The sequence below is a fragment of the Drosophila ananassae genome, chromosome 3R (genome assembly GCF_017639315.1).
Source record: "Drosophila ananassae strain 14024-0371.13 chromosome 3R, ASM1763931v2, whole genome shotgun sequence".
Lineage (NCBI taxonomy): Eukaryota > Metazoa > Arthropoda > Insecta > Diptera > Drosophilidae > Drosophila > Drosophila ananassae.
The window spans coordinates 17,992,882-18,007,837 of record NC_057930.1 but is presented as its reverse complement, the minus strand read 5'-3'; the positions used below and the strand labels follow the sequence as shown (position 1 = coordinate 18,007,837).

The following is a 14,956-nucleotide window of genomic DNA, read 5'->3' as shown; positions in this document are numbered from 1 at the left end:
TCGGCTGCTAGGCTGCAAGGGGGTGCACCTTAAAAATTAATTGAAACATCACTACCGGCTAATATTGTATATTAAAAACAGCAAAGGAGCCGCAACGAGATGGGGCATATAAAAGTTTTTGGGGTTACCGTCGAGTGCCAAGGAGAATGGCTGTTGCAAATAGCTTGGGTGCGTGGCCATTTATCAGCCTTACTTTGGGTTAGAGGCTGTCGTAGGGCCTGAAGAGGAATGTCGGCCAATAAATTCGAACAACATTTTCGGTTACTCTTGGAGTTTATTAGCCAGCAGCCGGCTGCCGGTATTCTGTGGTCAAAGGGCAACCTGAACTTGAATCCGGCCTCTTCATTCGACCGGTGACCCCGGGCTCTTTGCCCCCAATCCTCCTACACAGCACCACCATGTCCATCCATTGCCCACTCCAATTTTCTGATTTCCATCCATCTTCATCTCGACTGTCTTGTCTAGAATTTCGGGGGCACTGCCAGCTTGAAATAATTTCAAGACCATGAAGGGCGCATGTTCAGATTCTCTGCCACTCGGGTTTCCGACTCTCGGGCCCCTTAGCACTCACTTAATTCAACGGCACGAGACTGCCCGTCCGGCTTCGTGGCGCGTCTGTTGCGCCTAGGACAACAGTTTCCGTGTTGCATGTTGCTCGTACGGCATGGTCTCGGGTGATCTAAAAACGAAGTGGCACTACGAGGTCGCCGACGTGCCATAAAATGCGCATAATGTGCCGCGGATGTGCCAGTGCACGTTTGTTATTTGGCGCGTGAGCAACGCTTTGGGCTTAAGTGGAGCGGAGTGTGTTAATGTTCATTTTGTTGTTGATGTTGATGTTGAGGTTGAGGTTGGTCGGCGAGTCGGGTGGCCGATTAGCGGCTATATCCCGCGATTAGCGACTGGGCCCGGCCAGCTGGAGTGGCAGAATGTGACAAAGAAAATTGAAATATAAGGAAGCTGGCTCGCACAGTATATTCAAGAGCAAGAATTTCAGTGGTTCAGTGGATCAGAGGCAATCGGCTGTGATTGCCGCAGTGCTACAGTGAAGTGATAATCAAACTTGGCCAGAGTCAGCAGCAAAGCTAAGAAAGTGAAGAAAGGCGAACACGGGCGTGGAAAGTCACGGAAAGTAAGCAAAGCACATGCAACAACTGGATACGGATAAGATTGCCGAGCCTTGAACAGCCGCCGACCAGCAACACCACCCACACAAGTCAAGTACGTAACAGATTGATGAGACTGCCGGCTTTGACCCCAGCCACATTCCATCACAAGCCACCCATCCACCACCCACTCCACACCAGTCCGCTCCACTCATCCAACCAACCATCCATCTGCCCTCGTTGGCCACTTGACTAAAAGTTCAATTTCCTGCAAGATGCTTTAATTGAAGCGCACAGTAAACAAGAAGCACCAAGCAGAAAACAGAAAGCAAAAATCTGAGTTGGAAGAGTGGGGACAGGGGTGCCCCAAAGGGGCGCAAGGGTCAATCGTCGCTCTGGGTGCCTGCCACTGGTCAGTCATTAGTCATTTGCTCATTTCCGCAAACGCAGCCCGGATGTGCAGCACTTGTCAGCCAATAAACAGCCCCAGCGGGAGGTGGGAGGCGATGGGTAGTGGGTGGTAGGTGGTAGGTTGGGAGGAGATAAAGGTCAGGGGCCGGAGGCCGGAAGAAGACGCTCCCTGCCAAACTCATACTCGAAATTAATGCTTACATCAGGTTCAATCAGCAATGGTGATATGTCCTGCTGTCTCGCGGAATCCATTGAGATTGTACTTTCATTTCCGTTTCCATAATTTATATTGGAGAGCCATCATTTGCGGGAATTAGGCCTTGTTAGCTTGTAATCTGACCCGCTTTTTTAAGTAAACGAGCTCTTAAGGAACCTTGCACTGCTTTTACCAAGATTCTTGGAAATTGTTAGAAAGTGCATCCCAAGAACCCCTAATTGTGTCAAATTAATATCCGCAAAGAATGACTTTTTACAGAAATCAATTAAAAGCTACAATTCAAGGATAGCTTTCAGATTGAACAGATAAATGAAAAATCCTGTCATGAATCAGTCATACCAGTCATAACTCTGCTTTTGCTTAAGATGCATACTAGAAAATGTGGAACGAACCAGAGAAATCTGGGGAACGAGTGCTGCAGTAGTGGGTGGGATTTCGGTGTGTAGACTGCATATGTGTCACACATTCAGTTTCTTGGACAACAATAACCAAGACGGACAAGAGCAGGGCGCATCATTCAGAAAGAGCAAAAACATTGCAACATAGGTGCTACAAAAAGTTAAAAAAAAAAATCTCAGAACCAACAATAACATTGGTATGAGGATGGTGATGAGGTGATGGCGGGGGAGTGTGAGGAACAAGAAGCTAACCCAGTTTTTTTAGACGCTGCTTCTTCACGGCTTAGTTTTGTTTTTGGCCGCTTTTTTTCCGTAGTGCTCTGCTGGTATATTTCTTTTTATGGCTTTTACCGACTGGCCGCAAAACGACGACGACGAGGAGAAGGCAACCTCAGTGACAGCAAAAGAAACAAAAATATTTCCACCAAAAACTGCCAGACTTGGCCCATTCGGCCCCCACCTCCTTGGATGAAACCTGTTTTGTAATTGTTGTTATTTTTTTCTCCCCATTATTATTTTTTTTTCTGGTTGGTTGTTGTTCGTTATTTTCCGAGTATGCGTGCTGGGGTGTTGTTGGGGATTTCTTAGGGTTTGGGATTTGCCTTCTTGCCTGGGCCATTGTCACGTAAATCTGTGACAGAAATTAGCCTCGTTGACAAAAATATGCCTGCTTACACATTATTTGTACAAACAAATAGACGGGCAACAGTTAATGGCGTGGAGAGTGTCGTCCTCGAAGTGATTCTAGGGTCTCCGAAGGAATGTCGGGGAATGCCGGAGGTCCTGAGAAATTTGCATGGGAACTGCGCCAGTTGCTGATGTTGCCTTTGCCGTTGTCCTGGTGGATTCCTTTGGTAGTTTTGCGGCTGTCGTCCCTGGCTATGCTTCTTTCGTCCTGTTTTATTGATCTGTTTATGTTTTAGGACCTCAGACCTTTCCCCACAAACCACGGTTGAACCCTCATCATGGATAGGCGAACAACAGAAACTTTTATTTGTGGACTAATAAAAATGCAAAAAAGCGAGAGACAGAACCCGAAATGTGGACCGCAAATTCCAGATTTTTTGTTGTTTCTGTTTCTGGTGTGAGTAGGGCTGGGTTAACAAGTTATTTGGGGGTTAATGACCAGACAGGCGTGAAAGTAATCATAAACAAGGTCTTCTCTCCATACTACTGAAAGCCCCAGAGTTAATTTAGCCTGACAGGGATACGAATATTTTTCCCCTAGTGCCAGCAAACTTTCTATTTTTAATCTACTCATTAAGATCGCTTTGTATAAAATTATTTATGCACCTCGTTTTATTGATTTCAGTGTTGCTGTGTGGCTCTTGAAAAGTGAGTGATTTTTATTGCATACTTTTAGGGGCCGCAAGCAATGTTATCACTCATACGCAGTGTTGCCTTTGGCATCGACAGAAAAAGGTTGAATTTTAATCGGAAAGTTAAAAAAGTCATGGTTTATTTCGTTTTAAAAATTTTAATTTATTGTAGCTTGTGGAGTTTACACAGATTTTGGGCTGAAGTTAGGCAGAGCTGTCAGTGACTTTGATCTTCCTGAAATTAAAACGTGCCCCTAAACGTTGAATGTTTAAACAACATGGAAGCCACCGAAAAACTATCAAATGGTTAGGTCAAAAGTCAAATCCCTATAAACTTCCTGACGTCTACATTTTCCAATCAAATAGACCCCTAATTACCAGGACCCAACCTTAGGCACACAAAACGCCGAGTCAATCTATCATGCCATGGTGTTTTCGTGATTAACACGAAACTTTGGCCAGGCGTGCAACAAAATGATTGATGTCCACTACAAAATTTTCAATGTATCGCCCACAGCCACGCCCCTTTTCAAACATGGCCCATTCGATGCGAGTCGATGCTATTTCGATACGGGTCCTAAACTCGGGATAGGTGAACACGGTATAGTCCAGCCAGTTGCTGTTTATCGAACCATTCAGTTTTATGTCACAGCAACTGATTGATTTTTAATTAAAAGTGCCGGCATTTCACTGATTGATGCTAATCATACGTTTGATGGGCTTAAGTCCAGTCACGCCCCCACTAATAGCCGAGCGTAAAAGGTATCTTTCCTCTTTAATTTGTTAAAAATAGCACACATGACTGTGAATACTGTTGGGGCGGAAATTAGATCTTTATTGTATGCGACATTTTAAGGCAAACCAATTGAAAAGGTATTGACGGGAGGTGCGGAACGGAAGTCGTTGGAAAGCGAATATTATCCAGATAGTGTCAAAGATCCATTTACGTGACTCGGAAATGCAAATAAAAAACCTCTTCCACTTTTTTTTATTGAATTGTGGAGGCAGGAAATACGAGGAGCCGGTGAATGTGTGTGTGGGTGTGGGAGAAATACGGGGCCAACCGACATAAATAAACCTCAACTAAGTCGTGTGTTTTGACATAGATTTAAATTGACATGGTAGTGTAAACAAACCGGGGAGGACATGCTACAAAGATACAGATGCAGACACAAACGCAGAAACAGAACCTGAAGCAGAAGCAGAATGAGACACAACTCAGCCTCACATTGAAAGCCGCACAAAAATTCTCTGCGTTCAAGACATTTCTTGGCCAGGCCCCACCCGTAGGCTCGGTTGGCCCACTTTAAGGTTCAATACGAGATGGGGCGTAAAAAAGAGAGAAGGGAAGCAAATAAAATAAAAATGCAAAATAGTTTGTTATTTAGCATATTTGACGGCTAACCCGGCTGCCGTCGCTGCCGGCTCGTAAATGTAAATTGGCCGACAGATATGGAGATGATGACAAACAGGCCCAAAGCTAAGCCGGGATAGAAACCGAAACCAGGACGCCCAGCCGCCCATCCGCCTAGCCCGCCAACCGTGGAAAAATTCTAACTCACTGAGCGAATCCTTTGACAATTTTGTTGCTGGCTGCGCTTCGATGGCTCGTTGGTTTTCTTGGCAACCGTTCCCTGCTCCTGCCCTGCTCCCGGATTCCGGCAGCGGGTTCTCGGTTCCCGGCAAAAATATTTGCCACGCAAATAGCTGGAAAAGTATTGCCCGATTATGTTTCTCTAACTGGGCACACACGCAGCAGTCAGCAAATTGAAAGGCAAACACGCACACACAGATGCAAAAAAAAAAAAGGGAAAAAGATGAACAGGCCAAAACGATTTGAGAAGGGATCCGAAAAAAACGGAAAAACGAAAAAAAGATATGGAATATGAGGGGAAATCGTACACAGAAGAACGAAGAATAGAACGCAGACTCGTTGCTTTCTATGAATGTCAATTGGTTGGCGGAATGGAGCACACTGCCGTCGAAGGAGGGGGCCAATTTAAAAGGGCTTACTTTTTAATGAAGCGAGCTAAGGACGATGCACGACCCACACAGTGTTCTGGGAGGGTCTGGGAGGAGGATGCTGGGATGTGACAGGGGAGAGATACAATGGTTATAGCCACTATGATAAATGGATGAGCATATGTAGGAGGAAGTAGTAGGATAACCGAGTGGCTGGCCAGGGGCAAACTGGCAACTTATTGACAAAGAATGGCAGCGAGAATTGAAATAGCAGATGAGATGCAATTAGATAGGGCGTAAGTGGAGCTTGATAATACGATATTATGCATTGTCAGTCCGATGAATGGGGTATCCGAGTCTCGTGTCGGGGCAACATAATTGATGCTAATGGTCATACATTGGCATTACAATGCTGTGAAATGGCTGAGAGAACAAGCTCATTCCAAGTGGCACTCTCCGAATTATTCAAAGTTTTTAATAATTTTTTATCCATAAATCAGAGACACGAATTTGGGGGCAATTGAAACTAATTTGGAATGTGAAGGCCACAATTAGGTGACATTTATGTTGATATTGAATGCGACGTAATTGATGTCCAAGTATCGGCGCTATCAATTCACTTGTTTTCGAATTGGGCATTTTATTGGTTTTGCCGCACTACTCGCCGGTAGCCGCAATCTGACATATTGGAATGTCAGCCTAATGAGGTTTCCAAACCAAAGCCTACTTACCCCTATTTGGCTCCGGGCCGCGACCACCCCACAACCGGGGGGAAAGGAAAGAGTGAGCGAAATCAAATCACATACCATGTCAGCCATGTCGGCCGTCGCCCCCTGCATTCCGGCCGCCCCGTGCCAACCCAAAGCCTCGACCAAAACCAAACGGAACCAAACGAACTGCAACCGGCTAAAACAATTCCCTTAGCTATGCTAATGACGCGCAGTTTCCTCTATTGTGCGCTACCTTTTCCACTATTTGCAGCCGATGAAGGCCTCCCCTTCGCCCATTCCGCCCTTCCCTTTCTAAGCTCGCGCCTCGCCACCGCTTCTGTTATGCAAGCGTCGAGGTTAAATATATGTTCTGTTCTAGAGCCTATGCTAATGCGGCGGTTAAGAGGCCGGGCCGGAATACGGGGCGGAATATTAAAGATTCGCTTAAAGTATCACCGAAATGAGAAATATGCATGGCAACTAAGAGTTTTAAGAGTATTTAATAAAACTGAAACCTTCAGAGCTATATTCATTGAAAGATAAAAATCTTTATGATTATTTTTATGGAATATACTATTATTAAATGATATCGCTTAGAGTTCCAAAGACTTTGTAAATCTTCAATATCTACAAATCAAACTTTAAAAAGAGCAGTTTTTTGAAGAGCTATAGCTTTTTTATCCCGTTTCACTATACGCTTGTTTCACTGGACTTTTCCGAAGCACCAAAAAGTTTGAAACAAAATGTTGTTATAAGAATTTATTTTTGTAAAATTGGAAGAATGGGAATGGTGTGGAACTGAAGAGTACCGGATATCATAAAATGAAATGAAATCTTCCTTGCCTGTTTTTTTACCAAACTCCCATAATTTAAAAATATTCAAACCGAAATTGCAATGTCCTCATATCTTCCAGCTAACACTTTCGTAATTGTTGCAAACTAAACGGGGGGGAAAATATTCATCCCCCCAAAAAATAAAAAGGAAAATCAATCAAATCCATAAATACCATACAAATTCGCATTAGTTGAGAGCTGAAATATGTTGGCCAACATATGTATTTCAGAAAGAAGTATAAATATGTGCAGGAGAATGAGGATTTTGTTTCCCATTCCCAGGACTGGTGGTGCTGGCGAGTTGTTGTCGACATGTTCGTTTCGGGTTTCTGGCTGGGATTGGGCTGTCGTCAGAGTCCTCCTTGCTGGCTTGGCTGTCCTCGTCCAATATGTGTCAAATGCAAATTTAAATCTTATTGAAAAAGAGGATTATGTGACAGCAGCAGACACTGCTCAAAAGGGGGACAGTACAAAGGTTGGGCGGCAGACGGGTAAAAGTTGGATTTTCCCCTTCTCATGGTCGCTTTTCATTCATTTTGCGGGTTTTTCTGCTTCTGGTGGTGCAACTAAAAACGTCACTCCTTCTGCTGTAATCGAAGCGGGAGTGATTGACTGACTCGGTATTGGGGAGTATGTGTCCTGTGCTTGGGACTGGGTGGGTTGTAGTGTGTGGGGGCCAAAACCACCGTTAACTTTTGAGTGCGGCATGTGGAAGGAGCTGTGAGCTGTGTTGCAGCAACAGCAGAAACCGATTCTCATTTGCATCTTTTGCTGTGTGCCATTTTTAAATGGTTTTCCCTGTCTTCCTGCTCGGAGTCGGAGCTTTTCCATTCCTTTTTTCTGTTTGTCCTTATAGTTCCCTGCCAGGATGTGAATCTACTCTTTGGCTTGCGGTTCTCCTGTCATTGCACTCATATCATCATTTCGGCATCATATCTGCCTCAGAGTGGGTGAATATAATAAGAATTCCGCAGCCCCTTTCCAGTCCACTCCTGGAAGTCTAATCCCCCATCAAAACACACACGCCCGCTGCATACATTTATAACCAATACAATGACATTGCCATGCCATATTTCTTCTTTTTCCTTTCTTTTTTTTTTTTTTGGGGCACAAAATGCTTTACTTTGCGCTTCGATGCCACCTCGCTCCGTCATCTCCTTTGTGTATCTGTGTGTGTTTGAAGAGGAGTAGGGGAAGTGGGGGGTATTCAATATTTTCCAGCCATTGAAATCAAGGGACGAACGGAGGTCCCTCTCCTGGTGTATATTTCAAAGCTTTTGTTATCAATATGTCGCCTGCTTATTGAAAATAATACAATATTCGTGCAGGATGAATGTGGCAGAGAGTGTGTGTGTGGGTGTGTGCGTAATATATCTTTCGTGTCTTCCTCATTGTTCGAAGTATCTTGTAGATACTCCGGTATGAATGTAAGCTTGTCACCTGTCGAGGCTTCGGCACTTTTGGGACACTGATTGCGAAATCATCATCATCATCACCATTCGAATTGTAATCCTTGGCGATTTATTCGAAAATATGAAATGAAAACTTTTTGATTAAAGTACCAATATAAAAATGCCCATATCAACCCTCAAGGCAGAACAATAAATGTTTGAATAAAATTATGAATATCAGAGCACTTATTTTCAGAAATAAATTCATGTAGAGTGCGGAAGAATAATGTTATTGTAGGTCTTGGAGTTGTTTACCAATTTGTTTGTTGGTTAGTTTTGTTTATTTTTTGGCCTTTTGTCATGGCAAACCAATCCCAATAATGGCCAATACCGATTCTTTCGGTTCCATTAAATATGCATACAACAAATGCCACTACACACACTTGCCAATTCGAGGATTCAACGACCGGCCACTTCCACGAGGACGAAGGATGGGGTATGGGAGTTGTAGCATTGGCAAATGCCTTGCACGTAGTCGCATAAATTCTCGCATTCAAGCTTGAAGCTCTTTTCTTTATACATATACATTAAACATTCCTTCCCAAAGCCGTGCCATTCAATTCAAGGCGATTCGACTCGACTCGATTCGATCCGGTGAGAGAATTTATGTGGCCCGGCCTTGGTTATGGCCTAATTGAAACATGCCCTGTAAATGCATTAAATCCCCGAGTAGTGCCCAAATAATGAAGCTGATTAATTCAATCAGTTGTAATGCGAAACGCCGGCTATAATGCCCCGAAATGAATGTGTTTCGGGTATTAGGCCCGCCCTCGGGCCAAACAGTCTCAGGTTTGTCTTTCAACATGTTAAGTAGTTTAACACGCTAATGTGATTCAGCCCTGATGCCGAGGGGCTTGCCCCGGAATATCCTATTCTCAATGGCTTTAATGTCGCAAATAGACCAAGTGTGATATGTAAATGGTCCAAAGCCAAAGGTGTTGAAGGGCAAGACAATTATTCAATGAAATTGAGAAATCTATTGGGAGAAGTTAGGCATAATCCTTTGGCCTTTCCAAGTGAGATATCCCAGCCATCACTTCTTTTGAATGGGATAATTGAACTGGAAATGAATTGATATTTATTATATACAATCATGGACTATTTTACCAAACAATCATCACAAATCTATAAAGTGAGACAAATTGTGGCTCCAATCAAGGCAACCGATTTGCTTTTTCAAAACGCAAATAAACACAGTGCCAGCGGGCAGTATAACGAAATATAAACTTTAACAAGCCCAAGGGAAAATAAATAATTTGATTTACGGAAAGCCAAATAAAAGCTATTTGAAACACTAAGACGTCCAACTTGATGACATTCTGGGCTGCTCCACTTTGTGTCCGACCTTGACTCTTTCGGAATCCACTTCATATCTATCAGGGAATCGCGCGGCTGAGTCGGCGCCTCAGTTGCCGCTTGTCAAAAGTCAAAAGTTCAGTCTGCAATTTGAACATGACATTTGTCAGGAGACAAGCACATGGAGACAGAGCGACGGGGGCGATGCCAAATGGGAATGTAAGTGGGTGGGGGAGATGGGACCGATCCGGCATATCCACTGAACCTTAAATCAAGTTGTAAAGGAGGCTGGGCGAAAGTGTTTGGGGCTTGGGTATCCTGCCAGCCAGGACGAGACGGGAGGAAGGAGCTGTGTGGCAGGAGCAGCTGTTGATGAAACGGCAACAACAACCATATCAACAATAGCAAAAACAACTAGAGCAGTACAACGGCGCTAAAAAGGAAACGAAAGGAAAAAGTAAAACATACCGAAATGAAGATGGGCAGCTGCGGGGCGTACACACTCACTCGAACACTGGAACACTCGAACATCAACGCACACACACGCACACGGATACTGATTCGCACACAGTCGGACTGACAGACTCGCACACATGCGGCTATAAAAGTGACAAATGTTAAACGAAATGTAAAGAAAAACTGACAACAGGAAGACGCCACGTAATGAAGCATAAAAAGTACATTTTTCAAGACGACTGCCAACTTGACACCACACCGATCCAAATAAAATATAGCACTGGCCAAGTGGAAACCATAAGTGGATAAAAGGATAACAGAATCGGTTATATTTTAATAACCTGCAAATAAATAATGTTCTTTATTGCTGTTTTGTATCAGGTTTATCTGGCTTGAATGGCTTGAATAATTTTCAAAATCTGTTATCCATTTAAATGAACAGAATACTTTTCCATTTTATATTGTCAAAGAATAATTGGCCTTGGCAGCTGGAAGGTAAACAAATATGCATTTTTTTAACCATTTTGTTCGGTCGCATATTTATCCACGGAAAGTGTGTGCTGTGGATTTAAGCGTGGCCTTTGATTACACTCCCGTATGCATTGCACAAATTACATATGCCTGGGCTAACCAAGCGGATTGAAACTCATCAGCCGAAAGACCCTGCGACCAATCCGTGTCCTGAAATCATAGCCTACCTTGCGGCGCCAGACGACTGACAATGAGCCCTCGTAAAGATCGAAAAGCAAAAGGCAACGAAAACATTGTCAACGGGTCCCCACTGCGTCCTCGAATCGGAATCCGAATTCGCCCTCGTCCTTGCCCCGCCGTGGCATAATCGAAATTCATTTTCACGCTTGTAATCAATGCGACAACGCCCCAGCAATGCCACGCCCAACTTATGCAAATCGCTGACTTCGTGCAGCTCCTCCTACTCCACCACCTCCGAAACGTAATTGCTAAAAAAAATTTGTGTTGCAGAAGAAAAACTTGGAGTGGGGCAAGAAAAAGCAAAAAAAATGAGAACGACAAACCGAATTTAATTTGTTTTTCGCTCGTTTTGTGCTGGCAACTTTTTCGTTTTCTTGCTGAATTCATTTTCAATACGCAGACATCTACATATATTCTCGCAGACATATATAGGTTTCTTCTGCTGCTTTTGTTGTCTAGCTTGTAATATTTATTATCGAATTGGTAGCTCTACGACCGGCAGGGATCCGGGCTAAGAATAGAAGGGCGGACATGCCAGCAGAGTTCTAGCAATTTCAAGAACTCAAAGTTGAATTCAGGAACCACCTCCGGTGTAAGTTGCATTTGTGAATTCCGGATTTCTTTAAGGGACTCTCTTTTTCTGAGAAATCTGAGAAACTATTATTTCAAATAATGTAGTCTAAACTTTTAAATTAGGCTTGCTACTTAGTTATTAAAAAACATAAATTTTTTGTTATTTAATTAACATAGTTTTTAATCTCTCAAAAGAATGCCTAGAAAGCCTGGTTATGCAGAAATACCTTCCAGGGTATTTGAGGCTTCTGGCCTGAAGTTATTTTTTGGCACTCAGTTCCTTCCCTTTTTCTTTTTTTTTTTTTGGTTGTTGGCTTGTTTGCTTCTGGTTCTAGTTGCTCGATTTTAAAATGTTTGCTGGGATTGTTCAGATTGCCCTGGGCTGGTCCGTCTCCGTCTCTGACTCGGTCTCGGTCTCCCTCTTTACTTGGAGCATTGCCTTGAGCGGTGAGGACATTGGTATGCACACGCGTAGCCCTCGCATAGTTGTCCTCGACAGGAAGTCTAACCTATCCCGGGCCCGGGCATATGCCCTGCACGTATTGCCCTTATAAATTGTTGCCAAATATATATGTATGCGGGCACACACATGCCATACTGCCGTACTATATGTAAAAGTATGTTTTCATGGATATGTGTGCTGAGCACTCTCCACCTCAATTTCAGCTACCTACTTTGCCCCGTAGGTCCTCCCATCCTCCGATCGACCCGTTTATTTGGTTGCATGCGTATGACAGTTGCAATTGTGCCTTGGCCGGGTCTCTCTCGGTATGCACGAAGGACAATGGCAGAAGTCGTTGCAAACTTTTTGCCAAGCCATGTTAACTGCCAGTCAATACACGAAATGCGAATGATATGGCTTATTTGTGTCCTACGAATGCTGTCGGTCTGCCGCTGCCGCTGCCTCTGCCACTGCCGCTCCATTCCCGTTTCCTGTCTCATCTCTGTAAAGCCAAAACCTTATGACTTATTCAGTTGATGTTCGGTTTGAGTTCTCTCTGAACCTTTGTCCCTCGTTCCCCGATCCCCCGGCTGATGTCTCTGACCCAGCCCCTGGTCTGACTCACGTCATTAATTATACGCCACGTGTCGCAGTCGGGGCAATTAAATTTACGCATTTAATGAGAAAAGCACCTCGCAACGTGACACACTTACAAACTTGCATAAGCCCGAATATCCAGACATATAGACAGGAGAGTTTGCAACCCAAGTGCACTATCCATTTGATTTCTATACATTTTAAATGAGCCATCTCAGATTAAATCTAACTATCGCAGTAATGAATTGATTTATAATATTCATTAGACTAAACAAGTTTTGAAGTAACTTGTTTTGTATTAATAAGATATTGCGTTTAATTTATTCGTTTTGGAAATGCAATTTTAGAAAATCTGTCAAACATAAATTTACTTTCTTGTTGTGGCAATTACTCATAATTCGTTTTCTTCATGCAACTTTAATGCATTCAGTTGGTTTATAACGAGGTGCCCGTACCCACATACCATCTGGCAGAGTCCCGAGGTCCCTCGACCCAGGGGAGTCATTGACACACATTTCATCGGGATGGTGCCGGGAATGAATGACCGATGGGCTGCGGCCATTGGCGTCGTCTATTGGGAATTGGATGGACCGTCTGAGCTGGCCGGGGCAGCCTATTGCCCATTTGTTTTCCAGGCACTCTTTGACCTTTTCGACCAGGGCCTAAGTGGCGGTCAAGTGGCCAGCATAATCAGGCGACGATGGGCCCAGTCGTTTAAATACACCCAATCCCAGGCATTTCACCTGTGCGTGTGCCAACAATTTCCAATTTAATTATACACCTGACCGAATTTGAATATTCCCCCTATTCACATGGCCTGGACTCGTAAATTTAACGCATTAAGATATTTAAATAATGTTCTTTCTCTGCTCTCCTGCTTTTTGGCTTGTATGTGAAATAATTTGAGGTAATGGCAGCAACGTGATTAGCTCGAATCATGCCAAAAATTCATAAATTTCTTAGGGAAATGATTTCTTCTCGTTTCTGCGCAATGGCTTTCCTCTATCCATTTTGCCTTAATTTCCTTTTTAATTTTCTTTTTGATCCCTTACCTCCTATACAAGAAAGTTTAGTTTTGCGGTTATGGTGTCTAAGTCTAACTCTAAGAAGGAAAAACTGTATAATATCAAACTTATTACTAAATTATGGAGTCCAATATTTAAGTAAATACTTAATTCTTATTAATTAGCAAACTTATAATACCGCTTGCATTCAGGCCATATTAAATTACTTAAGTTTTTAGTGAACTCGAGCCGAAACTTTTCCAACCCAAAGAAACTTCGTAAATTCGAATTATTTGGCCTCATTTACTTTCTCAGAACACATGCCGCTCTCCGGGCAACATTTCACCTTTCAAATGATGAATCGAAAAAATGTTCATTTAAGGCCCTGGCTTTCTACTAAGCCTTTGAGTTTCGGTCGAGATGCGAATAAGCATTTTTCTGGTTTGGATTTTCCTGTCAGTTTCCAGTTTTCCGTATTCGTTTTCGTTTTGATTGCCCAAAGTGCTCAGGAGGATGCTAAAGCCTGCGTTTGGCATTCATTGAGCTGGGTACCCTGGATAATTTGAACTCCCAGGCGGATATTTCAAGCGCAAATACAAATCATACGTCAAAATCAGAATTAATCCGTTTTGTGTTATGTACAGCAATTGAAATTATGTGCTTAAAGGCTTAAGCCCGGCCTAACAAACAAGCAAATAAAAAGGGCCAACCAAACACACACAAAAAAGCGCATAAACCAAACACAACAACGTACCGAAACCAGAAAATGTAACAATCCAGCAACAATCCCCCAAACGCAGCACAAATTGCGTATGTTTCCTCACAAATTCCCATTCCCGTTCCCGTTCTTGTTTCCATTCCCAGTCGCCCAAAACATTTTCTCTTTTTATCCGACTGCTGCCATTTGTGTTTTTATTGCGCCATACATGAAACAAATATAAAAAAAAATCAGATGAGGGGAGCGCGGATAAGGTAGCAAATCGAGACCAGAAGTATGGCTGGGAACCCGCCATCCCACCATGCCATCCCGCCATTTGCCGCAACTGCGTCGGGGGCACTTGAAAGAATGGCATAAACGGGGCTGACACATGCAGCAGGATAAAGGATAGATTAAGTTTTTAGAATCGATTCTTGATACCCTATATGGGAAGATTATAATAATTTAATAATTTTATACGCTTTCTTTATTTTTGAGCATTTTTAATAGAAGAAAAAAGTTAAAAGCTTAACCATTCCCATTCCTACTTCTTCAATCTCAATATACCCCAGCATATCCTGCATATCGGTTATAACGACAAACAATAACAGATTTATTGCATATTTCGCACTGGTAATTGAGATTAAACAGTGAAAAAAATAAGAACGAAAGCAGCCGCTTGGCATTTCATAAACCCAGAGGTCGACATTTACGTTCGGAGAACAAAAACACGAGAGCCGTAAAAGCAGAGCATAAATTTTAAAAGCTCGTA

At 43.2% G+C, this 14,956-nt stretch overlaps 1 protein-coding gene across 2 annotated transcripts in view; it reads left to right on the top strand.

Moving 5' to 3' along the window:
• Window positions 1-742: 742 nt before the first annotated feature.
• LOC6498366 (chaoptin) overlaps window positions 743-14,956 on the top strand; it is a 38,796-nt gene continuing 24,582 nt past the window's right edge. For both annotated transcript variants that reach the window (XM_032455254.2, XM_014906611.3), the window contains exon 1: window positions 743-1,221. The gene's annotated coding sequence lies outside the window, so the exon portion shown is untranslated. The remainder of the gene's footprint in view (window positions 1,222-14,956) is intronic.